Below are 27,267 nucleotides of genomic sequence, written 5' to 3' on the forward strand. Positions count from 1 at the left end.
ACCACTCCCAATTCACTATAGTGTAATGTCCTCTCAACCCATCCTCCACCCCAAATGCATTAATATACTGTGGTCTCTGCCACCCCCCCCAAATCATAATAATATACTGTTGTCACGGGCGGGGAGGACGCCGCCGCCGCGCGCTCGCTAACGCTCGGGTCCGGCGCTACTGCGATGGCTACTCGATGGCTCGAGCGGTGGGCCGGATCCGGGGACTCGAGCGGCACTCCTCGCCCATGAGTGAAAAAGGTGGTTGGTTTGGGGAATTTAGTCCGTGATGCCACCCACGGATCATGGTGAAGATAAGCACCACCGCTGCTGGTGACGGGGATCCCGGGAGCGATGGTAGGGAGCAGCTGGGATGTTGTTTTCCCCCTCCGTGGGTAGGGGTCAGTGGTCCCGGGGCCCGGTGATGTAGTGACGGGGAGGCAGGGTCGGGGAGGTGCAGGGTCGCAGGGACAGCGCGGCGCGGTGCCGGATGGCACGGATGTACTCACTCAGCAAGAAAGGTACAAAGTCCTCGGTAAACCAAACGGCTGGATGGACGGGTCCCGCAGCCGGCTGCAGTGTCTCTCCCCAGACAGGTGATGGCGGCTGTCTTTCCCTGCACCTTGATGTTCTTCTTTCTGACTACTATGGATTCCCAACGGTAGTCCGCTCCCCGGTGTATGGGTACCGGAGGAGCCCGTTTGCCCGCAGGCGCTGGACCTTGGGTCTCTAGCCTTAGGCGGTAGCTGTATACCCTCACGGTGTGGGCGGTTGCCTTCAATCGGGACTTTTGCTGTTGTGAAACCCCTGGGGTTCCAGTCACATTCGGATCTGACTATTGTCGGCGGCTCCAAGCCTGGTCGGGGTCCGATGGCCCTGCCTGTGTGTGCTGGCTTCACTTCGCTCCCCGGTCGGTACCGGTGGGCCGTCGCCCGTCCCCGGTCCTACGGTTCCGCGTCGATTCACCACTCCTGCAGACGGCCACCGCCGTCTGCCAAACTTGCTGTTGGTGCCTGGGCCACTACCCAGACACCCAAGTGCTCACTTCAAACTCCTACACTCCTCTGTCACTTTTCCCGCCTCCAGGCCTGTGAACTCCTCGGTGGGTGGAGCCAACCGCTTAGCCCCGCCCCACCTGGTGTGGACATCCGACACTGGAGGGAGGCAACAAGGGTTTTGTGTTTGGCTGGTGTCCCTGTCTAGTGGGGGTGGGGGTGTTTGTATGTTATCTGTGACGACCTGGCTAGGCCAGGGCGCCACACTGTCCTCTCTTCCACCCCCATACCCAATTTATTATAATATATTGTGTTCTCTCCCACCTTCCACCTGAAATTAATTACAATACTCTGTTCTCTCCTACACTCCTTAACCCCAATTCATTCTAATATACTGTGCTGTCTTCAACTCTTCATGCATGCCATGCCAGAATTAGGAGACTTAAACACCTTGCATGTGTGCCGCCCCGCGTCAGCAGCCTGCCGCCGCTGCTCGGATCCGGATCCGCGGTGGCTTGAGGGGTCTCCGGACCCGAGGGGGTCGGGGTCGCGCGGCCACTCGGAATGAAAGAGGGGTATTTACAGGGGATTGAATGGACAGTTCGTGATGCCACCTGTGGTGCGTGGTAAGGTGTAGTACCACCGCTGCAATAAGAAGTACCCGGTGGCGATGGTGTGGGCAGCCAGATGTTTAACCCCTACACGGGTGGGGGAATGCCCCGGGACTCGGTGTAGGTGACAGGGAGGTGCCGTTGGAATGGTCAGGGACCACTTTAGTACTCACTCAGTCCAATAACGCTGACACTGACAACCGTGGTAAACCAAAGTTCTTAGTACCAATGCAGCAGGGCCGGAGCACACCTGGATCCCGTACCCGTTGGTGTTGCTTGTTAGCCTGTGGCCTTTTCCATGGCACCTTACTTCTAACTGGTCCCTCTAGCATAGAACTATCGGGTCCCGCTCACCAGTATGGCTAACTGGGTGAGCTTGCTCTCAGGGTTCACGCTTGGGATTTTCTTGACTATGTATTGGGAAAGTCCTATCCCCCTCGTTGCGCTAGTACCCCGATTTTGGAGCAGGTGGAGAACAGATCTTGAAGGCTCCTTCCTCGTCGGGTAAATTGCCAAGACGCTTGAAACTCCTTCTCGACCTAGGGTCCACGTACCCCGTCGTGCCCTGGCCCCTGCCCGGTGATGGCACAAGGCTGCTGGCTGTCCTCCTTGACAGTCTGTGCCCCTTGTCACGATTCCCCTGCGACCGGCGTCCAGCTCCTACCAGGCCCAGACCAACGTCTGCCACCTAGTAAACCAAGGAGCCCAGCTCCTGACCTCCTCTCACTTCCACCTCCAACACTACACTGTCTTGCTCCTAACACTCCTGACCTCCCCTTAACCAGCCCCCCAAGTGGGCGACCCTATTCCCTTCAGGTCAGCCACTGGTGTGTCTGGTGGGTGTGGTGTAGAGTGTTCCTAGTATTTTGATTAGCCTGTTTTTAGCAACACCAAAGGTCAGGGACCTGTAACCAAGGAGGAGGTGGATACTGTGCAGAAGGGCAGATTGCACAATACCGTGTGACGACCTGATAGGCCAGGGCATCAACATGCTCCTCTGGGAAATTATATATGCAAACTGCATCTAGGAGGACTCGAGAGTGGACTTATTAGAAGTGGCAATCCTAATATTGACTTTTAGGATTGCCATTTCCAATAGGGGGCCCTAGAGTTCAAGGCCTCTTCCTCTCTGAAGAGGTCATTTGCATATTTATTTCCAAGAGGAGCATGCAAGGCCTATAAAGGCCACGTTTCACTAAGCGACATCGCTAGCGACATCGCTGCTGAGTCACGTTTTTTGTGACTCAACAGCGATCTTGCTAGCGATGTCGCTGTGTGTGACATCCAGCAACGACCTGGCCCCTGCTATGAGGTCGCTGGTCGTTGCTGAATGTCCTAGACTATTTTTTGGTCTTTGCTCTCCCGCTGTGAAGCATACATCACTGTGTTTGACAGCAAGAGAGCAACGATCTGAATGTGCAGGGAGCCGGCTTCTGCGGACGCTGGTAACCAAGGTACACATCGGGTAACCAAGCAAAGGCTTTGCTTGGTTACCTGATATTTACCTTGGTTACCAGCGCCTGCAGCTTCTAGAAGCCGGCTCCTTGCTCCCTGCATACATAGCCAAGGTACACATCGGCAAAGCGCTTTGCTTAGTAACCCAATGTGTACCATGGTTACCAAACACAGCGTCGTTACACAAGTCGCTGGTGGCTGGTGGCTGATCTCTGATCGCTGTGGATATCTGCCTGTTTGACAGCTCACCAGTGACCATGTAGCGACGCTCCAGCGATCCCTGCCAGGTCAGATCGCTGGTGGGATTGCTGGAGCATCACTAAGTGTGACGGTACTTTAAGTCTCTTCATACTGGCTTGCCAGACCTGGTACTTGGCATGTCAGTCTCTGCAAGGAGAAAACTTGCCCTTTATATATGTTTGTGCAAGGAAATATCTTCTCTTATTTATTTGGACCACTCTTTCTCTGAAGAAACCATTAATATTAGCGAACTGGAAGCCATCGCCGGTGAGAACTGGATTAAGATTTCTCAGGCATGTTACTAGAATCTGAGGTCTGGCTATGCATCATATTTCAAGCATCTCACAACAGCTAAAGTTTCTTTACAAGTGTTATGCTCGCGGTGTGAGAGCTGTATAGGTGGGTCTACTGGATCAAAAGTACCGTTCACTTGCCTGAGTGAGCAAATTGGACCGGCCGCCGAGTCTTCACTACTGCTACCAAAGGTGGCAGCAGGTACACGCACTGGTAAGCACTGGCAAAGAGCAGCCCCAGTAGGATCTGAAGCAGCTGGCACTACAGACACAGTACAGTGTCTGATGTAAACAGCAGCAGCAGCTGGCAGAGTAGTGGGTCTGCTCGGGATGGATAGATCGATGGAAGGATGCGGCAGCAGCGGCCAGCATGGATACTTGTGGAAACTTGTATCATGGCTGACAACTGGCATAGGTAGTTGTAGCACACAGCAGTTAAGGCGTACACTGCAATAGAGGTACACATCAGCAGCAGAATAAACACTAAATCAGTAGCAGCACTGAGGACCTGCGAACTAGTAACTATACTAACACATTGCCCAGGCAATTCCCTTAAGGGTGAAGTGCCTTAAATACCTGCAGCCACTCAGCTGACCTGAGAGGCACTTACGGGTTAGGGTATGCTCGTATGCCAAGCCCGAGCCAGCAGCCGAGCTGCTTGGATCTGGATCCGCGGTGGCTCGAGGGTCTCCGGACCTGGGGGTCGTCCCGCCACTCAAATGAACGGGGGGTATTTACAGGGGGATGTATTAGAGTTTGTGACACCACCCGTGGTATGTGGTAATTTGGAGTACCACCGCTGCAGTTGGCAGTACCCGGGGCTTATGGAATGGGGCAGCTAGGTGTTGTGACCCTCCATGGGTAAGGGGAATACCCCGGGGCTCGGTAATGGTGGGGGAGTGCCGTTGGGTGCGAAGGGGTAACTAGCGTACTCACTCAGTCCATTAAGCTGACACCGACAACTGGATAAACCAAACCGCTGAGGGGACCTTAGTTCGGTTCCCATCCCCAATGGTGCTGCCTGGTGATCCGTGACCTGCCTCCTGGCACTAAATTTACTTCTCTGTTGGTCCCGGTTGTATGGAACTTGCCGGGTCCCACTCACCACTATGGCTAAGTGTGGGAGCTTGCTCTCAGGGTTCACGCTTGGGATTTTCTGGACCGTTTTTAGCGGAAAGTCCTATCTACCTCGTTGCACTAGTACCCCGATTTTGGAGCGGGTGGAGAGCGGATCTTGAAGGCTCCATTATCTTTGGGTAAATTGTCAGGTTGCCTGAAGCTACTCCCTGACCTAGGGTCCATGTATCCCGTCATGCCCTTGTCCCAGCCCGGTGATGGTGCAAGGCCGCCGGCTGTCCTCCTCGACAGATCAATGCCCCTTGCCACGATACCCTGCGACCGGGGGTCCAGCTCCTCTAGGCCCAGACCACCATCTGCCACCTAGATAGCTTCCTAGGAGCCCTGCTCCTGACGACCTCTAACTTCCACTTCCAAACTCAAACTCCCTACTCCTTCTGACACTCCTGACCTCCCCTCTCCAACCACCTAAGTGGGCGACTCTATTCCACTCAAGTCGTCCACTGGTGTGTTTGGTGGTTGTGGTGCAGAGTGTACCTAGGGTTTTGATTAGCTGATGTAGGCAACACCATATAGTTAGGGACCAATAACCAAGAAGGAGGTGGATACTGCACGGGAGGGCAGATTGTGCAATACCCTGTGACGACCTGATAGTCTAGGGGCGTCACACTCACCCTTTAAGAAAGGGAGCATGGCCACGCGCTCACCCTTTGGGCAGAGCCAGTAAGCCTGTGATGTGTGCACAGCCTCCGGGAGACAGCAGCACGGGCCGGGAATGGAGCAGCCAAGGCTGGAAGGCCAGACGTGTGAGAGTTGACGTTCCTGCTTGGGGAGGGAGCAGGACAGTACGGGGACGCCAGTGTGGGTGTTACAACTAGGTAATAAAATTGCAGGTCATGAAGAGGATGGTTAATTCTAAGGCCTGGGTCAAACTGGCGTATAGTATCCAATGATTTTCTCCTGCGAGAGAACTGGATTCAACATACAAATGACACTCAGCTCAAACTTTGCTGTGAGTGTGAGCCAAGTCTGTGCTCTGATTCTCTCACATGCGAGAATTAGATCACAAGTGCGGAGCAGATGGAGAGATTTATTTCTCCATCTTCTCCATTGTCATCCAAGTGCAGTCCGATGTTTTACACGCACCTATAGACTTTTATGGGTGCGTGTTATCCCATTTGTGGAGGCATTTGCAGGATGTGGAGATTGTTTTCTCATACTGAATCGGCCCAAGTGCTACCCCATAAAACATTGGATTGCACTCGGCTGTGTTATATACTCGTATGAGCGAACCCGAAGTGGAATTTTGTGATCAAGGTATAAAATCCACTTATATTAGTTGTATGGAGCTATTTAAATTATTCTTGTTTGGTTTATTAAAAACAGCAGAAAATTTGTAAATTTTACTAATAAACCTAATCTGCAATGCTGGTTGAATAATTTTGATTGTAACTGTCACAAAAATAAAACTTGAAATGAAACCACAAATGGCTCTCCTTTCACTTGAACTAGAAGACATAGATCATTTACATAAACCAATTATAACACATATTTTCCTAACTAACTACTAAACAAATAATTCTTGCAAACTGGAGATCAGAAACCGTACCAAAAATCTCTGACGTTATTCACCTATCAACACACCATGATTACGAAAGAGAACATGCCATCTATAACAACTTCTTCCATTCTTATTATAAAAGATGGAGCACTTGGAGATCTTTCGTCAACCATAATACATGAGAACCATATAATTTCCCCTTATATTTCTCATTATAATTAAGCCTCCTCTGACAAGTCTTCAGGTATTAAATGTTGGAGCAACTTCTGCATCATCCCTTTCCCCTCCTCTTCTTTCTTCTCTTTTCTCTTCCGTCCTTTAATATTAGTTTGTTGATTTCTGGTAATTATAGTTTTTGTTCTCAAATACCTTTAAATATAAATACACAACAATTGAATTACTTTTAATTGTTAAATCAAATTGTATAAAATGTGTTTGGACAAGATTGCCTTCCCCTATCCCCGTCCTTCCTTCCCTCACCATTTTGCCTCTTTTGTTCCCTTTTTATCGCCAATAAAATTATATCCTGACCCAATATTAATCCTCCCTGATTTTTCCCACACCCATCCCTTCATAAAGTGATTAATAATATAATTATTTCTATTGCTCTGTTTTCATAAACCTATGTATATTCAAAAATTTAAGAAGCTAACACAACTTGATTCTTTATTAGCGATTAATAAAAACTTTTGAAAATAAAAAGTAACTGTCAGTAAAGATTTCACCATTTTTTTTAAATTCAGATTTTTGAAGGTGATAAAAAAAAAAGAAAGCTTACATTCCTTCTTTGAAGTGAACCCTGAAGGAATCAGCTCTAAACTACACACTGTCAATTCAAAAAGCTGCAATAAAAAGCTTCACGATGAAAACTCTTCTAAAACACTTCAAGAAGAACTCTTCACAACCATTTCTTGAAATGCTTCAGGAAAACAAAAACTCCCCAAATTACCCTAAAATGAAGTATTTGAAAAACGTATTGTTTTTTAAATTCTCAAAACAACTCCATCTGCACGTTGCCTAAGGGAGCTGTTCTGCACAAATAAAGAATGTCCTTATCACTTCACGAGCTTTGTATCTGTGAATGTAAAAGGATGACAAGTGCACTTCGATGACAGTTACATTCAATGGCGTTAGGTGAGAGCTGTAAATACTGCACATCTGGATGTGGAGGAAGAACACTTGCATATTAAAGCAGCAGAAAGTCATTGCAATTCTTATCTAAATACTAAAAATGTATGCAAAAATTGAGCTAAAGTGTGAACTTTAAATAATGCCGAATAGCTCTCTTTGTATTTCATAAAGTAAAATCTGCCTCAAATACAAAGCAAAATCCACATATAAAACATCTACCTTGCAAACACAAACTGAATGAGTATGATGGTGGACATAGCCATGTAAATTCCGCCTTCATTGGATGGTCTGTCAAAATGGATAACATAGAGATAGATAGAGAGATAGATAGATAGATAGATAGAGGGATAGATAGATAGATACATAGATGATAGATAGATAGATAGATAGTTAGATACTGTAAATAGATTGATCCAAAAATAAGACCTACTCCGAAAATAGGCCCTAGTAGGATTTTTCAGCCTTTTTGGAGTATGCTTATACTATATAAGGCTATGTGCGCACGTTGCGTTCTCTCCCCGCAGAAATTTCTGCAGCGATTTGAACAGCAAACGTGCGCTTCAAATCGCTGCAGAAAGAGTCCGTAATGAAAAAAAAAGCCGATTCCATGCGCTCTGACTGCAGCCCCTCCCATAGACAGAGCGGGGACTGCATGCAGAGCGCACGGAATAAGTGACATGTCACTTCTTAGAACGCGCGCTTCGGGCAGCAGCCGAAGCGCTGCGCTCTAATACGCCACATGCGCACGTCTCCTGCATAATCTTCATAGATTATGCTGGGGACGCAGGACGCATGCAGTTACGCTGCGGTGCAGATCGCAGCGTAACTGCATGCAAATACGCAACATGCGCACATAGCCTAAGCCCTACTCCAAAAATAAGCCCTAGTTGCATACCATAATAGTGTCCTGAAAGAGGGCTTATGTAGCCCTTTCAGGATATGTAACTGCCCCGTTATGTTACTGTAAGCCCCTGAATTTGATAGTCACATGCCGGCTAGTTAATGGAAAATAAATATTCACCCCTTCCCCCACCCACCCCTCTTCATTGGTGTCAGTGATTGGAATATGTGTTAATTGCAAATTGATATTTACCCAACCGTCTGTGCTGGCAGAAGTGATTCAGTCAAACTTTGTACTGCCCGGGGATTGCATCGCTATGCTGGGCCTGGCCAGCGGCTCTCCTCACCTGAGTGAAAGCTGCATAGACATATACTGATACGCTCAGGTGAGGAGAGCCACCAGCCAGTCCGTGCATTGCTATGCAATCCTTGGGCAATAAGATGGCAATCTGACTGAATCACTGTTGCCACCACACATGGGTGGGCAGGATTATGGGTGGGGGAAGGAGGTGAATATTAATTTGCAATTAACACACATTCCAATTATTGACCCCGGCACAGATGGGTGGGTGTGAATATATGCGGGGGAATGGGTGAATATTCACTTGCAATTAACACACATTCTAATTACTGATGCTGGGGCTGAGGGTTGGGCGTGGGAAGGGGGTGAATATTAATTTTCATAAACACACATTCCAATCACTCATGCCGTCGCAGAGGGGTGGGTGGGGAAGAAAGTGAATATTCATTTTACATTAATGAACAACCCACTCACTGATGCCAAAACAAAACACATCCCCTGAAAATAAGTCCAAGTGCATCTTTTCGTGCCAAAAATAATATAAGACCCTGTCTTTTATGGTAGATAGATAGATAGATAGATAGATAGATAGAAAGCAGCATTATAAAAATAATAGGGTGCAAACCTTAAAGGGGTTGTCCCTTAAACAAGTACATTTTAGTCAAAATATCTTGGAATAAAATAGATAATAATTGGATGTGCTTAAAAAAGTTCCTGTGCTGAGATAATCTTATACAAGTGCCCCTGCTATGTACTGTGTAATGGCCGTGTCTGACCATGCAGAGTTACTCCAGTTCATGGTCAGCACATACCATAGCTCCTGGCCTGGGGAGTCACTTATGACAAGTTAGTATATAGGCGAAATAGCTGGAGTTTGCAGGTGCTGCTTTCTAAGGAAGCACATTTCCCTTGCTAAAGAAACACAATCTCCTGCTGAGGTAGCACATTTCCTTGTTTTCTCACAGGAGTGAGCATTTCTGCTGCCTTTTCAGCCCATAATAAATTAAGTCAAGTGATGAGCTTATATTTCACTGACTTGATTTATGATGATCTCTTATGACTGGTGATGTGGCAGAAGCACTGCTGTGATAAAACAGGCAGGGAAATGTGTTGTCTTAGGAAGCAGCAGCTGTAAGTCCCTGCTTTTTCATCTGTTTACTCACTTATAATAAGTGACTTATGCTGGCCCCACGACTAGAAATTGTGGTATGTTCAGACCATGAACTGGACCAGCTGTGCATGGATGGACACAGCAAATAAGACAATGCATAACAGGGGCACACTTATTAGATTATCTCAGTACAGGAACATTTTGTTTAATATTTCCAGTTGTGGAAATTATTATTATTCCAAGATCTATTGATTAAAATTTATTTTGTGAGATAACTCCTTTGAGGTATTGACCCAGGTTACTTCCCATACAAAGTAAAAAATGGTACTTCTCCAAGTATATGATAGTGAAAAAATGGAATGTTCATCAAGTTTGAATAAAGGCCACTTTACATGCTGCGACATGTTACATGCACGCTAGCGATGTCGGTAGCGATCGCAGCGGCCCCCGTCATTTGTGCGTCACGGGCAAATCGCTGCCTGTAGCGAACAATATCACTAGGTCGAGTCAAACGGACTTACCTTCCTAGCGACGTCGCTGTGGGCAGAGAACAACCTCTTTTATAAGGGTGAGGTTCATGCGGCGTCACAGCGACGTCAATCAGCGGGCCACCAATAGAAGCGGAGGGGGCGGAGAGCAGCCACATTCACGTCCCTGCCACCTTGTTGCCGTAGGAATGCTGTTGTTCGTCATTCCCGAGGTGTCACGCGTAGCAATGTGTGCTGCCTCAGGAACGACGAACAACCTGCGTCCAGTACGAGAAACGATATTTTGAAAATGAACGACGTGTCAACGATCAACGATTTGGTAAGGATTTGTGATCATTAGCGGTCGCTCGTAGGTGTCACACGCAATGACGTCGCTAACGAGGCCGGATGTGCGTCACAAATTCCGTGACCCTAGCGATATCTCGTTAGCGATGTCGTTGCGTTTAAAGCGGCCTTTAGGTTCTTGATGAAAGGAATACTTGAAATATGGGGGAATAAATCTTACAATTTTTTCACTACTTTATACCGGAAGTGCTGTAATTTAACTGTGTATGTATGATTGATCGGGATTAGCACACTGACTTGATTGTAAGCTGGATATATGGTTATTTCTCAATTACTATCCAAATTTAACATCACTATTGTTGGTATACAGTATGTCTTGATGGAATGAGCTGTTACTTGTGAGATATCACAATAGACATAGCAGTCTTTTAAATTTGGTATTTACCAACTGGTTAAGAGTAAGTTTTAAACCATACGAAAATTAAACCAGAAGAGGAAATATTACTAAAAGACCGAAAAAACCCTCTAAAACAGAAACTTTATTAAGTATTAATTAAAAATGCTTAATGGCAGAAAACCATATAGAGCAATATAGGTACAGAGGTCAACAAACACAAAAAAAACAGAAAACAAAAAATGTCATGTCAGGGTGAGCACACGGGATAGACCGGTCTAAATAGTGCAGGATAGCTGGGTGTATCTTAGAGTTGGCCCATAATAGCTGTATGTTAATGTCAAATAGCAGATTAGGTAGGGGTAGAACTAAACCGTCCCTATTATCACCCCTACCTGACCGCGGAGCTTAAAACACCATAATTTTCTGGGCGCCCCCACTCAGCGTCGGCTTACCCTAGTCTATCCCTGTAACCTGGCAATTTGCCAGAATTAGATCACCATAACCCAGAAAAAGTGCATAATAGTGCTAAAGTGCAAACGTATACGTCAAAAATAAAAATTAAAAGCTTAATGCTCGTTAGAATACTCAGAGTACAGCAAGCCTAGTGATGTATTAATACCACAACTAATATGCACCTATGACAATTGTCCAGACCTGGGAACACCTGATCAATCTATAAGCAGTATATAGGCCTATAGAAAAATGTCCCAGTCAGAGGGACAAAGAGCAGCATACTGTAGTTGAGCCTCTTTAAATCTAAATGGCTGGGACTGGAAGTTACAAATCTAAAGGCTGCTTTACACCAGGCAATCTATCGTGCGATAGATCGTCGGGGTCACGGTTTTTGTGACGCACATCCGGCATCGCTGGCGATGCCGGCCTGTGTGACACCTCCTAGCGACGCAGTATCGCTCACAAATCGTGAGTCGGGTACTGCTCGTTAGGTTCCATAATATCGTTGACTTTAGTTGACCATCGTTTCCGTGGTAGCACACGTCGCTCCGTGTGACACCACGGGAACGATGAGCAGCTCACCTGCCTCCCGCGGCCGCCGCCGGCTCTATGTGGAAGGAAGGAGGTGGGCGGGATGTTTACGTCCCGCTCATCTCCGCCCCTCCGCTTCTATTGGCCGGCGCCCGTGTGACGTCGCTGTGACGCCGAACGTCCCTCCCACTCCAGGAAGTGGACGTTCGCCGCCCACAGCGAGGTCGCACGAGAGGTAAGTATGTGTGACGGGGTTTACTAACTTTGTGCGACACGGGCAGCGATTTGCCCGTGACGCAAAAAGGACGGGGGCGGGTACGATCGATTGTGAAATCGCACAATCGGTCGTACCGTGTAAAGCAGGCTTAACTGGTGAACTGCCAGCTCAATTCCAAATCCAACTATTAGCTTTTTAAATGCAGCAGCTAGCCTGTCCACCATTGGAGCATAAAATTGGCTCCTGTGTGGGAACTGGAAAAACAGACAGTCTAAGAATCTGTGCCCTGCGGAAAGAGCAGAGTTGGCACCTGAGGAGCATGGGCATCTTTAGTCAGCGTTACCCCTTTGAAAATGAGCAAAACAGTGGGAACTTCAACTAGTTAGGCACCTGTCACTTTTGGTTTTTAAGCAATGTGTTGGATGGGTTTCTGTGACCCATCTCTGTTTAATTCAGTGCTGTGTGGTGGCCAGTGGGCAATGAAATATGTGAGGGTCAACCTGGAAAACAGGTTGTTTCAGGGCCTTGTTTTACAATTCGGTGGTCTGTGGGGGAATTTTGTCAATCTTGGCTGTGTGGGTGAACTGTGTCTAAATGGCTGGGACTGGCAGTAACAAGTCTAGCTGGTGGATCTCCAGCTTGATCACAAATCTAATTATGAGCTTTTTAACTGCAAAAGCTGTACTGTATGCAACAGGAGCTGAAAAGTAGACTCTGTAGGCGGAACTTAGAAAACAGGCTCCCTTGGGGCCTTTTTTTTTTACAAAATTTTGTTTTGTGAAGGTACCTTTCCAATCTTGGCTATGATGGTGAAATGTGAAAACAGAGTAGGCAGGGTGTAATGTAATGTGGGCTGCGCCTTAGGTGGAAACCGTTTTAGCGCATGTCCTAACACCATTGAGGATTTTTTCTGTCCATGTTTCCTCCTACTACTACTCTGCTTCATCCACCTCTTCCTCATCTGGTCAGCGTAACACCTGCTGCACGACCAACCTCAGCTCAGGACAGCCAGGGGGAAACACCAGCAGCCTGTTCTGAGACTCAGCTGTTTGGGGTTGAAATTCCCCCTAGAGCTGGAGTTGTAGATGGACTCTGGGTCTTTTTAAAATTGTTGCTCTGTGCGGCAACTTTGCCTATCTTGACTGTGTGGGTGAACGATGAATACGGACTACATAGGAGAAATTTGTTAAACTTGTTGCTCTGTGGGGAAAGTACGGCAATCTTGACTGTGTTGGTGAACTGGGAATGCAGTCGCTATAAATTCCTTTAAATCATTTACCTGGCCACATTTGTTTGCAGGGCAATTAGCATGCTGTTACCCCCATTTAGTTTTGTTTGGCAACCCCCTAGTCCTTACTATGACTATTTTACAGCCCTGAACATGGCTCCCCAATGACTTGTATGGGGTTCGTAGTTCGGGGTCAAGTTTGCCTCTCCAAACCCTATTTTCTTTGGCTCCATGCTGATTCGCAAACCCGAAAATCCACAAGTTCACTCATCACTACTGGTGGCTGCTTATAGCATCACATCTATGGACACAATTTGGTGACCTGTTTAGGACTTACCATGTAGGGGACACTCTCATAGGTCTTGTTCTCACTATGGTTGGAAAGCCCAGTATAGTGGAATTCTACATGAATGAATTCACTCCTGTCCGCTTCACTTCTTGCATCTATGTATCACTATAAAATAACCTCTTACATTTTATAACTTCCCAACATATTGTAACAACATTGATAAACCTCTATGTTCTATTTTATGTTCCTTTCCACCTGTGCTCAACTAGTACATGTTATGTTTGTGGCAATGGACTTTATAATAATTATTTGCAACCCGTAATATTACAGAAATGATGATAATATATTATTTCAAGCAGGCATAGAAAATGTTCTTAGAATGTCTTCTATAAATAGTAGAAGTATTGTAGCTCTCCCCATCGGTGCCACTGACACTTCACCTCCCATTGCAACATAGAAAAAAGCACTTTGATCCAGCAAACGTTCCACCTGAGTCAAATTCTTCCTTATTAGAAAAACATCAAAAGCCCAAGAAGAAAACAAGCACAACTTTTATATATTATTCTAGCTACACATGAGAAACAATGGTGAAAACTCATTGATTACTTATTTCAGAGCATAATGATCCTGAGATATTATGGGAAACCACATATATACGGTAGTTTATATGTTTTAAAAAGTGTTGTCCAGGGTTACAAAAACATGACTACCTTTATTCAAAAACAGTGCCACCCGCCCTGCAGAGGTTGTGAGTGGTATCATTGGTCCGTACTACTCTTTAATAGAACTTAGTTGTAATACCAGACACAACCTGTAGACAAGGGTGGTGCTGTTCTTGGCAGATGGCCAACAATTTATTCTAATCCACAGCACCCCTTTTAAATTTAGTCCTGGAGAGTTTACCATATAGTAATACACACATATCTTACTCATTCAGGGGGAACATGTGTTAAGCCCAAAGTACATTACATCTGTCTTCATTAAAAGCTTGCCTTGTCCTTGTTTCTGGAGACTTAGGCTATGTGTCCACGCCGCGGAAAATGCGCGGATTTTGCCGCGGATTTCTCGCAGAAAAGCCGCGGATTTTCTGAAAATCTGCAGCAGCGGCACTTCCCAGCCATTTCTATGGCATTTTGGAAATGCTGTACCCATGCTGCGGATTTTTCCGCGGCGGATTTGCCGCGGATTTTGATCCAGAAAAATCTGCAACATGTCAATTATTGTTGCGGATTTTGATCCGGAATTTGGCTATAGAATTGGGGAAAAAAAAAATCCGCACCAAAATCCGCGGTAAATCCGCGGCAAATCCGCACCTTTGAAAAGGTGCGGATTTACCGGGAAAGTCGCGGATTTTCATGCAGAAAAATCCGCAGCAACATTCTACCGTGGACACATAGCCTTACTGTACACTACAAGATTGCTTTCCTCTGCTTTAGCTGACCATTGAAAATAGAACAAAACTTAGATATATGTAAATAGGGACTGATTGGCCCCAATTAAAAATCTGTAAAAGGCTCCAACTCTCACATGATTAATAATACTGACTTCCTTATGTTGCAAACTATGCCTTACCAGGAACGGCTAAAGGATCTGGGAATGTTTAGCTTGCAAAAAAGAAGGTGTACCATCACCCACTCCCTGTAGACTGTGAGCCCTCGCGAGCAGGGTCCTCTCTCCTCCTATACCAGTCTGTCTTGTACTGTTAATGATTGTTGTACGTATACCCTCTTTCACTTGTAAAGCGCCATGGAATAAATGGCGCTATAATAATAAATAATAATAATAAGGGAAATTTAATGGCTGTCTACAAATATCTGAAGGGATGTCACAATATAGAGCAGGGGTCTTTCACACGTGGCCCCTCAGGCTTTTTCTTGCGGCCCGCAGGCCAGTGGACCAGTAATGATCACGGCCAGTGCCTGCAGTAGTCAATGCTTTATTTCATTTGAATGAATTGCTAGTGCCACGCAGAGCTCTCTGCTGAGCTACATCAAAGGCAGCTGCCGGCCAAACATAGGCCAGCAGCTGACGTAGTGATATGACGCAAGCACTGGACTCTGATTGGCCAGCAGCCGCCATTAGTTTAGGGCTGCAGAGAGCTCTGCGTGGTGCCAGCAGTTCATTCAAATGACATAAAGCGCTGACTACTGCGGGTACCAGCCACGATCGTCACGAGGTCCACGGACCTGCAGGCCGCAAGACGCAGAGGAGAGGACACGGAGGAAAGGTGAGAAGAATCTTTTTTTTAAATAAGTATATAAAGAATGGCATATAAGGGGTAATTAGGGTGAATAACTCATTATAAGGTTTGTCTGGACTAAATAAAATCTGTCCCAGTGTTCCCTGTATTCTGAGCATTAAAAATGTCTAATAAGGAGGATAATGAGCTAAAATAAAGATATGGTTTGGCTAAACAGTGTGGCAGAGGCTTGGCTGAAACTCCAAATACGGCAAACCAATAGCCTCACGATTGTGAACAGAATCCCTCAACTATCCCCCAGTGTACACTCTCAATCAAGCTAAAGGGGGGGTGGCATGTTAAGTGAGGGGGCTCTTTACTGCACCTAGTCAGTGGTCATGCCAAGGGTGCACCCAGGAGCCCTCATTTACATATCAAATAAATACATTTGTTTGTTTGTTTTTTTCCTTTACAACATTTGCTCTACAGGTTAGACAATTTTATACTTTTAGAGATCAAACTTCAAGATGTTATGGGTGAGCAGGAGTTAGGGTGGTGTCACACACAGCGACGCCGCCGCCATGTCACCATTTTCTGTGACGTTGCAGCGACGTCCCGTCGCTGTCATACCTCCCAACCGTCCCGGATTCTGCGGGACTGCCACAATTTTTCAGCTCTGTCCCGCACTCCGGCGGCTCACAGCTGATGTCCCGACTCCTCCCCTCAGTGCAGTGAATAAATTAAATTAAATTATTGGCTCTGGCCAGGACTCAAACCCATGAAGCTCATTGTTCCATAGGCAGCAGCTCTACCTCTGAGCCACTGCCCATAGTGAAAACTATGGGAAGATTTGGTTATCTTAACCTCTATAGAGCAGTAGAAAAAGCAGAAGCAGATTATTTAGCTGCAAAGATGGATTGATGGATGATAGAGGGCTATATATATATATATATATATATATATATATATATATATATATATATACACATGACAGATAATAGATACATACATGATAGATGAATGGATAGACATATGGATAGATACATGATAGATATATAGTAGATAGATAGATACATGATAGATAGATAGATATCTAGATAGATAGATACATGGATAGATAGATAGATAGATAGATGCATGGATAGATAGATAGATAGATAGATAGATAGATAGATACATGGATAGATAGATAGATAGATAGATAGATAGATAGAGGGATAGATAGATACATGGATAGATAGATAGATAGATAGATAGATAGATAGATAGATAGATAGATAGATAGAGGGATAGATAGATAGATAGATAGAGGGATAGATAGAGGGTTAGATAGATAGATACATGGATAGATAGATAGATGATAGATAGAGGGATAGATAGATAGATAGATAGATGATAGATAGATACATGGAGAGATAGATAGATACATGGATAGATAGATAGATAGATAGATACATGGATAGATAGATAGATAGATGATAGATAGAGGGATAGATAGATAGATACATGGATAGATAGATAGATAGATGATAGATAGATGATAGATAGATAGATACATGAATAGATAGATAGATAGATAGAGGGATAGAGGGATAGATAGAGGGATAGATAGATAGATAGATAGATAGATACATGGATAGATAGCTAGATACATGGATAGATAGATAGATAGATAGATACATGGATAGATAGATAGATAGATGATAGATAGAGGGATAGATAGATAGATACATGGATAGATAGATAGATAGATGATAGATAGATGATAGATAGATAGATACATGGATAGATAGATAGATAGATAGAGGGATAGAGGGATAGATAGAGGGATAGATAGATAGATAGATAGATAGATAGATAGATAGATAGATAGATACATGGATAGATAGATGGATAGATAGATGGATAGATAGATGGATAGATAGATAGATAGATACATGGATAGATAGATAGATGATAGATAGATGATAGATAGATAGATGATAGATAGATAGATAGATAGATAGATAGATAGATACATACATGGATAGATAAATAGATAGATAGATACATGGATAGATACTGCATCTCTTTGTAGGTGAAGGAAAGAGTCAGATTCATTTGTACCCATAAAACTACTATAAAGAAATGTGGAAAAAATACAAATACAATTTTTATTTTCACCAACTTGGATTCAAACCAGCAACTTTCAAACAGTAGCCTCCCAGCTTTCCTAGCTGCTCAAGCTGTTGAGCCACTAGGATTGATGATATCAAACAGAGGATTTTCTATGAATAAACCTACAATGCAACCTCTTACACAGCAGATTACACAGGACACAGCTCCATTGTATACAGCAGTGTCTCTATCTCCTGTATTCTAGAGGGAGAAGAAAAGAGGTTTTTTTTTTTTCTTTTAATAAAATTACTAAAAATAACAAAAAAAATAGAATAATGTAATTTTATTACACTTTTTTTTTATAAAATAATAAACATCACAAATCAGTAAATAACATGGACATATTTGGTGTCTCTGTAATCGTAACGACCCGAAACAACGCAGCAATCACATAATTTATGGGGATCGGTAAATGGCGGCAAAAAATGGCGCAATTTATTATTTTTCTTTATTAAAACCCATAAAAAATGTAATAAAAATGTATCACTGAGGCCGTGTTCACACGTATCAAAAATGTTGCGTTTTTTCTGCAGATGTCCGCACCACGAGCGCGATAACAATCCTCTCTGATTATTGCGTGTTTGCAGTATTTTTTATGCATTGTCGCTTATTTGATACATGTTTGGTGCAGATGTGAATCCTGAAGATTATAAAGAAAAAAACACCAAATCCGCGCAGTTCAGCGGCGTCTTCAGACATAAAAGGGGCGGAGATTTCATGACGTCTCATCCACTTTGCTTGGACATTTAGTCCGTGTTCACATGTAGTGTAAATGCTGCATTTTTTTCCTGCTGTTTTTTTGCACATTTATTCCGCTGTGTTTTTATTATCCAAGTAAAGTGGATTCCATGAGAAGACGTCTCTGAACTCTGCAGTTTTGTTTTTTTTTTCTCTGGAGGTTTCTATGTGGAGCTTCAAAAAATGCAGGAAAAAGCTTCTCAGTACAATAAAAACACTAAAAAACGCAGATTCACATCGGCACCAAAAACGCATTAAATAATGGAGAAAAGGCAGAAAATGGAACAATCAGAGAAGATTGTTATTGTGTAGTTTGGTGCAGACAGCGGCAGAAACAAAAAGAAACAGAATTTATACAACGTGTGAACACGGCCTTATAGGCACAAATAAGCAATGTCATAGAGTGACACATAGAAATATAAGAAAATTCTGGCTGCTATGACTATTAGGCTATGTGCCCACGGGCGCTCGTACCTGCGGATGTATCCGCAGGTACGAGCGCATGTTTCCCGCAGCTGGCCGCCGGCGTCCGCAGCTATTTTTAGCTGCTAGATTACAGTGGAATAGCTGCGGGAAACATGTGGACATTCATGCGGCTTACCTGCGGACGTCCCGGCCTCTTATCTCCATAGCGGAGGGCCGGGACATCCGCAGGTAATTCCGCATGAATAATTGACATGCAATTATACATGCGGATGCCGACATCCGCAGCATGGTCGGCAGCTGCACTTTCCGCAGCGTGGACACAGCACTCCCCATGTCCCATAGGATAACATGGGGAGTGACTGTACATGCTAAAACCTGCAGATTTATCTGGAAAATCCAGAAAAATCTGCAGGTTTTTCGCGGCAAAATCCGCACAAACAAGCTCCCATGGGCACATAGCCTTAACGAACAGTCTGGGGCATCTGCTGAATGACCCTTACTGACGAATGGGTGTGGCTAGGGGTGTGGCTAGGGGCGTGGTCAAATTTTTCCGCGGCACGCTACGCGCGCCGCTTACTTTGTCCATCTTTCTTTTCTTCAAAAGTTGGGAGGTATGGTCGCGGTGTGTGACATCCAGCAACGACCTGGCCCCTGCTGTGAGGTCACCGGTCGTTGCTGAATGTCCTGCTTCATTTTTTGGTCGTCGCTCTCCCGCTGTGACGCACACATCGCTGTGTGTGACAGCGAGGAGAGCGACGAAATGAAGCGAGCAGGGAGCAGGAGCTGGTGTCTGGCAGCTGCGGTAAGCTGTAACCACGGTAAACATCAGGTAACCAAGGGAAGACCTTTCCCTGGTTACCCGATATTTACCTTCGTTACCAGCGTCCGCCGCTCTCACGCTGCCAGTGCCGGCTCCTGCTCTGTGCACATGTACACATCGGGTAATTAACCCGATGTGTACTGTAGCTAGGAGTGCAGGGAGCCAGCGCTAAGCAGTGTGCGCGGCTCCCTGCTCTCTGCACATGTAGCACAGCGTCGTTATGATCGCTGCTGCTTCTGCTGTGTTTGACAGCTAAGCATCGATCATAACAGCGACTTACAAGGTCGCTGTTGCGTCACAGAAAATGGTGACGTAACAGCAACGTCGTTGTCGCTGTCGCTATGTGTGAACCCAGCTTTAAACAGGCAGTTCTGATGACATCATAGAAGTAAGATAACATCACAATTGCTATAGAATGTGTAGAATACAAGATCTGAGCTTTATAGTGTCATTAGAGTCTGACAGCCGGAAGGGAACAAGTCCAGGTAGACGGCTCTTCACCCAAGATCTCATTCATACATTGTGTCGCTGGGGGGATTAGTGGAGGGATACAGGACTGCATCAGTTACCCAAATATCTCAGCAGAAATCTCTGTATGGTGTGATCTGTGCTGTAATTATCATGATGATTCTGTAATGGAAAGATATGTCAAAGAAATCTACAAGACCTGATTCTATGGAAAATACATCTGGGTACTCTACTATGTCAGTGTAAACCCAGCAGTACAGGGGTTAACCCATCTGGACAAAGCCTTCCATAAATGAGGACTTGCCGGTCACAAGTTGGGAAATCTCCATTTTTGGGTGCTTTGCCATTAATGTTGTCAAAACATCATTTTCATAGCATAAATTTAATTGCAAAATGCTATAGTTCTCTGTTATCACCTGTCTTGGTCTTGTCGGATCAGGGGTTGACCAGGAACCTATATGTTTATTGTAGTCAGGAATGGCAGAATGGAGTCTTGCGTTTTCCTTTAGCTCATAGAGCAGCAGGTGATAGAGAGTAAAATAAAAGGGTCGAAGAATTAAAAGAGTAACCGTCGTTATCATTTTTATTTCATAAATCAATAGTTCACATGAAAATAAGCAAATTGTAGAGAAATCTGCTGTTTTCTCCTTCTGGATTAATCTTTCAATCTCAAATTCACAGATAAAATCTGTATTTAGTGAAAGCAGATTCTCTCATTACTGAGATAGGAGATGACAGTTAGTGCTCATAAAATTCTATGAGGAACATGGGAGGGAGGAGCAAGAGGCAGAGGGAGGAGCTATATGCAGAAGGAGGGAGCTAGAGGCAGACACAGTCATTCTGCCTGTTCTCCTGAATCCTAGTTACAGTTCTCCACAGAACTTTATGAGCACCAACTGTTCTCTCCTATCTCATTAATGGGAAAATCTGTTTTCATTGAAGAAAAGATATAACATTGAAATGAGAATTTTGAGAATGAAAGATTAATCCTAGTGGAGAATTAATGGATTTCCCTAATAAAATATATTAAAAAGTATTTTTTATGTTCACATATTCTATTAATTTATGGGGAAAAAACTTAAAGAACAGTTACTTCTTAAACATTTTGGCTTTGACTGCCTCATAACTCAATTATAAATGCTGCTGGAATTATTTGTGGACCCTGATTATTTTTAACAGAATGTTTCCTTGATATTGAAACTACATAACACAGCAACGGTATCACAGAGCATATGACATCACAGGTCCCGAGACATCACAAAGCATATTACATCATAGGTCACATGACATCATATGACATCACAATTGGTCCAGAATGTCCAAAATTCCAATGCTGAACTATTTTGTGTCACCAGAGCTTGTCTACTTGAGGAAGACAAGTCCAGGTCTGTGGCTCCTCACTTATTGCTGAGTGAAGTTCCGAACTGTGCCATTTACCCCTACATAATCTCAGCAAACCAACTGTGGGACCCGTTCACTTCTAATAATAATGATTTCATTTTCTTCTTGGTTTTGATGAGAGGTGTTGCATATCACCTGGTGAGGTGGATATTTCCTTGGTTCAGATGAGCAGCTGTAATGTAGCATGGACAGATGAGGCTGCCGCAGACTGGTCAAGAAGGAACAATGGAGATTGTAGTGGGTGGATGGCAACAAGAGAAGAGCTGGACCCACAGGACATGATGAGGAGAATGGAAGCAACGTAATCAATATGCTATCCAGAAGGGAAAACTCAGCGATGAGGAACCAGTGTAGGAGAGATGAGTTACACCAGCGACTCGAAAGCAAGACTTTATCACAGGGTCCATGGACGATTCTGCCTTAGCAGGTCTATAAGACCAGAAAAAGTAATGGCAGGCGGAAAAGACCAGCACTGGAGCCAGGACAGGTGAGTGGAAGGTGCACAGTATATACTGTAAGTAATGCTTGTGTATTCTCCCCCTGATGCTGGCCTTGTAAAAATGTATAGAAGCCTGTAAGGTGCATTTAAATTAAACACTCTTGCTTGTAAAGCCTGCTTTACACGTTGCAATTTCGCATACGATATCGTATGCGATCGTAACCGCCCCCATCGTATGTGCGGCACGGTCAATGTGTTGAATGTGCCGCACAAACGATTAACCCCCGTCACACGTACTTACCCGTCCATACGACCTCGATGTGGTCGGCGAACGTCCACTTCCTGGAGTGGGAGGGACGTTCGGCGTCACATCGACGTCACGTGGCAGCCGACCAATAGAAGCGGAGGGGCGGAGATGAGTGGGATGTAAATGTCGCGGGCGGAGGAGGGGGTGCTGTGCTCTCCCACTGCTTGGGTCCGGCTGCCGCTGCTACTGCGGCCTGCTGCTGCTCGGTGGCTCGAGCGATGGGCCGGATCCCGGGGACTCGAGCGGCGCTCCTCGCCCGTGAGTGAAAGGGGATTGGTTTTTGGGATAGTTTATTGTCCGTGACGCCACCCACGGTTCTGGTGATTGTATGGACACCACTGCTGCTCTGTATGGGGATCCCGGGAGCGGTGACATGGAGCAGCAAAGTTGTTGGTTCTCCCCTCCGTGGGTAGGGGGGTGGTCGTCCCGGGGCCCGGTGATGAGTTGCGGGATGAGGGCTGGTGGGGCCGGTGCAGGGCTTGGTGGGGTGCAGGGACGCGGGGGCAGCGCTGTGCCTCACGGCACTGTGGTACTCACTCAGCCTGAGACGGGGACACAGTTCTCGGTAAAACACACGGCTGGAAAGACGGTTCCCACGGACGGCTGCTGTTGCTTTTCCCCGGTAGTTGACGGTGACGGTCCCTTTTCTTGCACCTAAGTCTATGTTGGTAGCGATGGGTTCCCACCGGTAACCCGCTCCCCGGCTTGGATATGTGCCGGAGGAGCCCCTCTTTGCCCGCAGGCGCTGGCCCTGAGAAACTGGTGCCCTGGCGGTGGCGGTGTCTCTCTCCTACGGTTGGACTGTTGCCTTCAATCGGGACTTAGTTGTTGGGAGACCCAGGAGGTCCCCTTCACTGACGGATTTGGCAAATTCATGGCAACTCCTAGCCTTGCTGGGATCTGAAAGGCCACTGCCAATGGTGCTGGCTTCTCTTCGTATACCGCTCCGGTACCGCTGGGCCACCACCCGTCCACGGTCCTTTCGGCAACCTCCAAGCAGCCTCTCCTGCAGACGGTCACCGCCGTCTGCTAACCTTGCTGTTCTCAGTCCGGGGCATACACCCGGACTAACTTCAGGCTTCCTCAACTGTCACTTTCTCTTCCACCTTTACTCCTCTCTCTTGCTCCTCTACCACTTCACTCTTAACTCTCACTCTCCCTGAACTGATCTCTCACTAATCTGATCTGCCTGGTTTTCCCGCCTCCAGGGCTGTGAACTCCTCAGTGGGTGGAGCCAACCGCCTGGCCCACCCCCTGGTGTGGACATCAGCCCCTGGAGGAAGGCAACAAGGATTTTTGTGTAGCTTTGGTGTACCTATCCGGGGTGTAGGGTGTGGTGGTGTCATGACCTGTGACCCCCGGCTTGCCCAGGGCGTCACATTCCCCCTTAGCAAAATGCAGACCGTCCGCGGGCTGCCCGTCCAACACCGGTTTTATTTTTCTGGAAAAGAGATAAAAACATAAACAAGTATAATAACTTCATCCCACAGCGGGAGGTACTTTTCTTAAACGTTACGGAACATTTTAAACGGTTGCTGCTGCCGCTCTCTCCCACCCAAGTAACCTGGCCCTGATGCTGCCTCTAGGAAACAGGCAGCACCCCTTGACCCCAGTCCTGAACCAGTTACCCGAGCGGGATCTGTCCTTCCCCTCCAGAGGGTAGCCACCGGTTCCTGTGGTGGCTGGGCCCCAGCCTGCTCCACTGCGGGCCCTCCCTCCAACCTGCCTCTCCGGAGGCGGTAACGGTAGCTGAAACAACACATTTTTATTTACAAGCCACTAATGTTTGTGGTTGCCCTGCAAGTTCTCGGGCCTGTTCATAGAGAGTTCCCTATGCAACTTTTTGAAGAGTCCCCACGGGGACAACAATGCCGGCAATGGCCGGTTCCCAATCATGGTGCTGACAATCAGGTAAATCCTTCGGTAATCATTTTCATTTTCTTCAAAAACTTTTCAACTTTTAAACACACACAGGTGGTCCCAACGGGGACAACTTTTAGGCGGAGAACCGCCGGCTTAGCAGTCCATCCTCAATCGCGGGGCTCTAGTGCCACCTTCACATGGTGCACCGCTGTGGACCCCGATGGTAGCTTGCTGCGGGTGATCTTCCTCCATATTCATGCGGGCATGCACATCCGCTCTACACCCCTCTCGGGCATCGATCTCCCTGCGCAGCTGCCGTTGCCGCCGCTCCCAGCCGGGAGCACTTTCTGTTTGCTCCGGTTCAGCGTGTGCGGGGGACGGACCCAGCCAGAGTCCCTCCGTGTCGGCTACGACCGGCACCTTCAGTAATGAGGGACCCCGCTGTGACATGGCCTGCTCTGCCTCCTGGCAGCTGCATCCCCTCCGTGCCTCTGGTGCATCTTTGCTGACGGCCTCAGCCTTCGGCTTCTTCCATTAAAGCGGATCAAGGCAGTCATAGGCTTCTGCTGCAGGTTGGTCCGCCGGGGCGGATTGGCAGGGTACCGCTACCGGTGGTGGTGGTAGCGGGCCTAGTGGCGGGGCAGCAGCAGCCAACATGGGTAGCGGGGGAGGAAGCAGGGCGAGCGGGTATGGACCGGGTCCCTCAGCCGCGATGACCGACCCACTAGGGGTACAGGGGCGTGGGTCACTTACCCTCCCTTCCAAGACTCCCTCCACCTCGCGTCTCCGTATGGCCGCCACTACTTCCGCCATGTCGGCCTCCCACTCCTCCAGGAGGAGCTGCATGCGGACTTGCAGACGGCTGCTTAGCTGGACAGTCCGGACTTCCACCCACGCTGCGGGGCCAGGCGCGGGGACCACGGTGTTGTTGGTCGGACTCAGCATCTTTAGCAGCCGCCTCTTCCAGGAACCAGTCAATGGCCGCAGGGTCCTGGCATCCCTGCTTCCATAGCCGCGGCTACATGCGACCAGTCGCCATTTCGTCCCCCTTAGCCTCTTTCCGGCCCCTCCTCTATCGGGGCGGGGTTTTGGCCTTCGCGCCTTCACTACTCGAGAAGACGCTCGAGCGGGAACTTTTCGCGCCAAAGATGGCGGCTTCTGAAATTTTCTGGCCGGATACCTCCGGCAGTAACAAGGCGCACCTCTACCCAACGGCAGAGCGGTAAGATCCTGTTCGTGACGCCAAGTTGTCGCGGGCGGAGGAGGGAACGCTGCGCTCTCCCACTGCTCGGGTCCGACTGCCGCTGCTGCTGCGGCCTGCTGCTGCTCGGTGGCTCGAGCGATGGGCCGGATCCCGGGGACTCGAGCGGCGCTCCTCGCCCGTGAGTGAAAGGGGATTGGTTTTTGGGATAGTTTATTGTCCGTGACGCCACCCACGGTTGTGGTGATTGTATGGACACCACCGCTGCTCTGTATGGGGATCCCGGGAGCGGTGACAGGGAGCAGCAAAGTTGTTGATTCTCCCCTCCGTGGGTAGGGGGGTGGTCGTCCCGGGGCCCGGTGATGAGTTGCGGGATGAGGGCTGGTGGTGCTGGTGGTGCTGTTCTCAGTCCGGGGCACACACCCGGACTAACTTCAGGCTTCCTCAACTGTCACTTTCTCTTCCACCTTTACTCCTCTCTCTTGCTCCTCTACCACTTCACTCTTAACTCTCACTCTCCCTGAACTGATCTCTCACTAATCTGATCTGCCTGGTTTTCCCGCCTCCAAGGCTGTGAACTCCTCAGTGGGCGGAGACAACCGCCTGGCCCACCCCCTGGTGTGGACATCAGCCCCTGGAGGAAGGCAACAAGGATTTTTGTGTAGCTTTGGTGTACCTATCCGGGGTGTAGGGTGTGGTGGTGTCATGACCTGTGACCCCTGGCTTGCCCAGGGCGTCACATAAACATCCCGCCCACCTCCTTCCTTCCGCATTGTGGGCCGGGAGCCGCAGGACGCAGGTAAGATCTGTTCACTGCGATGTGTGCTACCCCGGGTACGATGAACAATCTGACGTTCAATTTTTAGCAACTGAACGACGTGCATGCGATGAACGTTTTAACGTTCAATCACAATCGCACGTACCTGTCACACACTACAATGTACCTTACGATGCCGGATGTGCATCACTTATGACGTGACCCTGCCGACACATCGTAAGATATATTGTAGCATGTAAAACGGGCTTAACACAGCCTCCGATCAGTCAGAATTCACCGATCAGTGGTCAGTTAATATCCGGTTCCCTCAGGAATACCGCACCTCAGATGTGCAGCAAACGATCTGTAAGTGATTGCTCAGTGCACATAGGCGGCCATTGTTCTCTAAGGTACACGATCTGTTTACACAGGACGATGAACTGCTGAGAATAATGAGCGCAGATCATTTCATCCGACATAGGAGCATTGTGCTTGTTATATAAATAATCAGCAGCCTGTTTACACTGCACAATTATTATAAACTAGAAGGTGGCCCGATTCTACGCATCGGGTATTCTAGAATTTACGTATTGTGTAGTTCATGTATGATTTTTGTTATATATATATATATATAGATGTTGTTGTGTGTAGTTACCAAGTGTTTGTGTAGGGCGCTGTACATGTTCTGGGTGTTGTCTGGGTGTGGCTGGGGGTGAGAGCGGTGTTGTATGTGTGTTGCGTGTGTTGCGTTGTTTGTGGAGCGCTGTGTGTCTGTAGCGTTGTGTGTGTGTGTGTTGCGCGGTTTGTGTGGGTGTGGTGTGTTTTGGGGGGAGGTATGTTTTGTGCAATGTGTGTGTTGTGCGGTATGTGCGTATATTTATGTATGCCGCGGTGTTTGTGTGTTGGGTGTTGTGTGTCTGCGGCGTTGTCTGTGTGTGTGGGTGTCTGTGTATGGCGGTGTTTGTGGTTCCCAGTGTGTGTGTGGTGTGTTGTGTGTGTGTGTGTGTTGGGGGGAGGTGT

The sequence above is a fragment of the Anomaloglossus baeobatrachus genome, chromosome 3 (assembly GCF_048569485.1).
Source record: "Anomaloglossus baeobatrachus isolate aAnoBae1 chromosome 3, aAnoBae1.hap1, whole genome shotgun sequence".
NCBI classification, from domain to species: Eukaryota; Metazoa; Chordata; class Amphibia; order Anura; family Aromobatidae; genus Anomaloglossus; species Anomaloglossus baeobatrachus.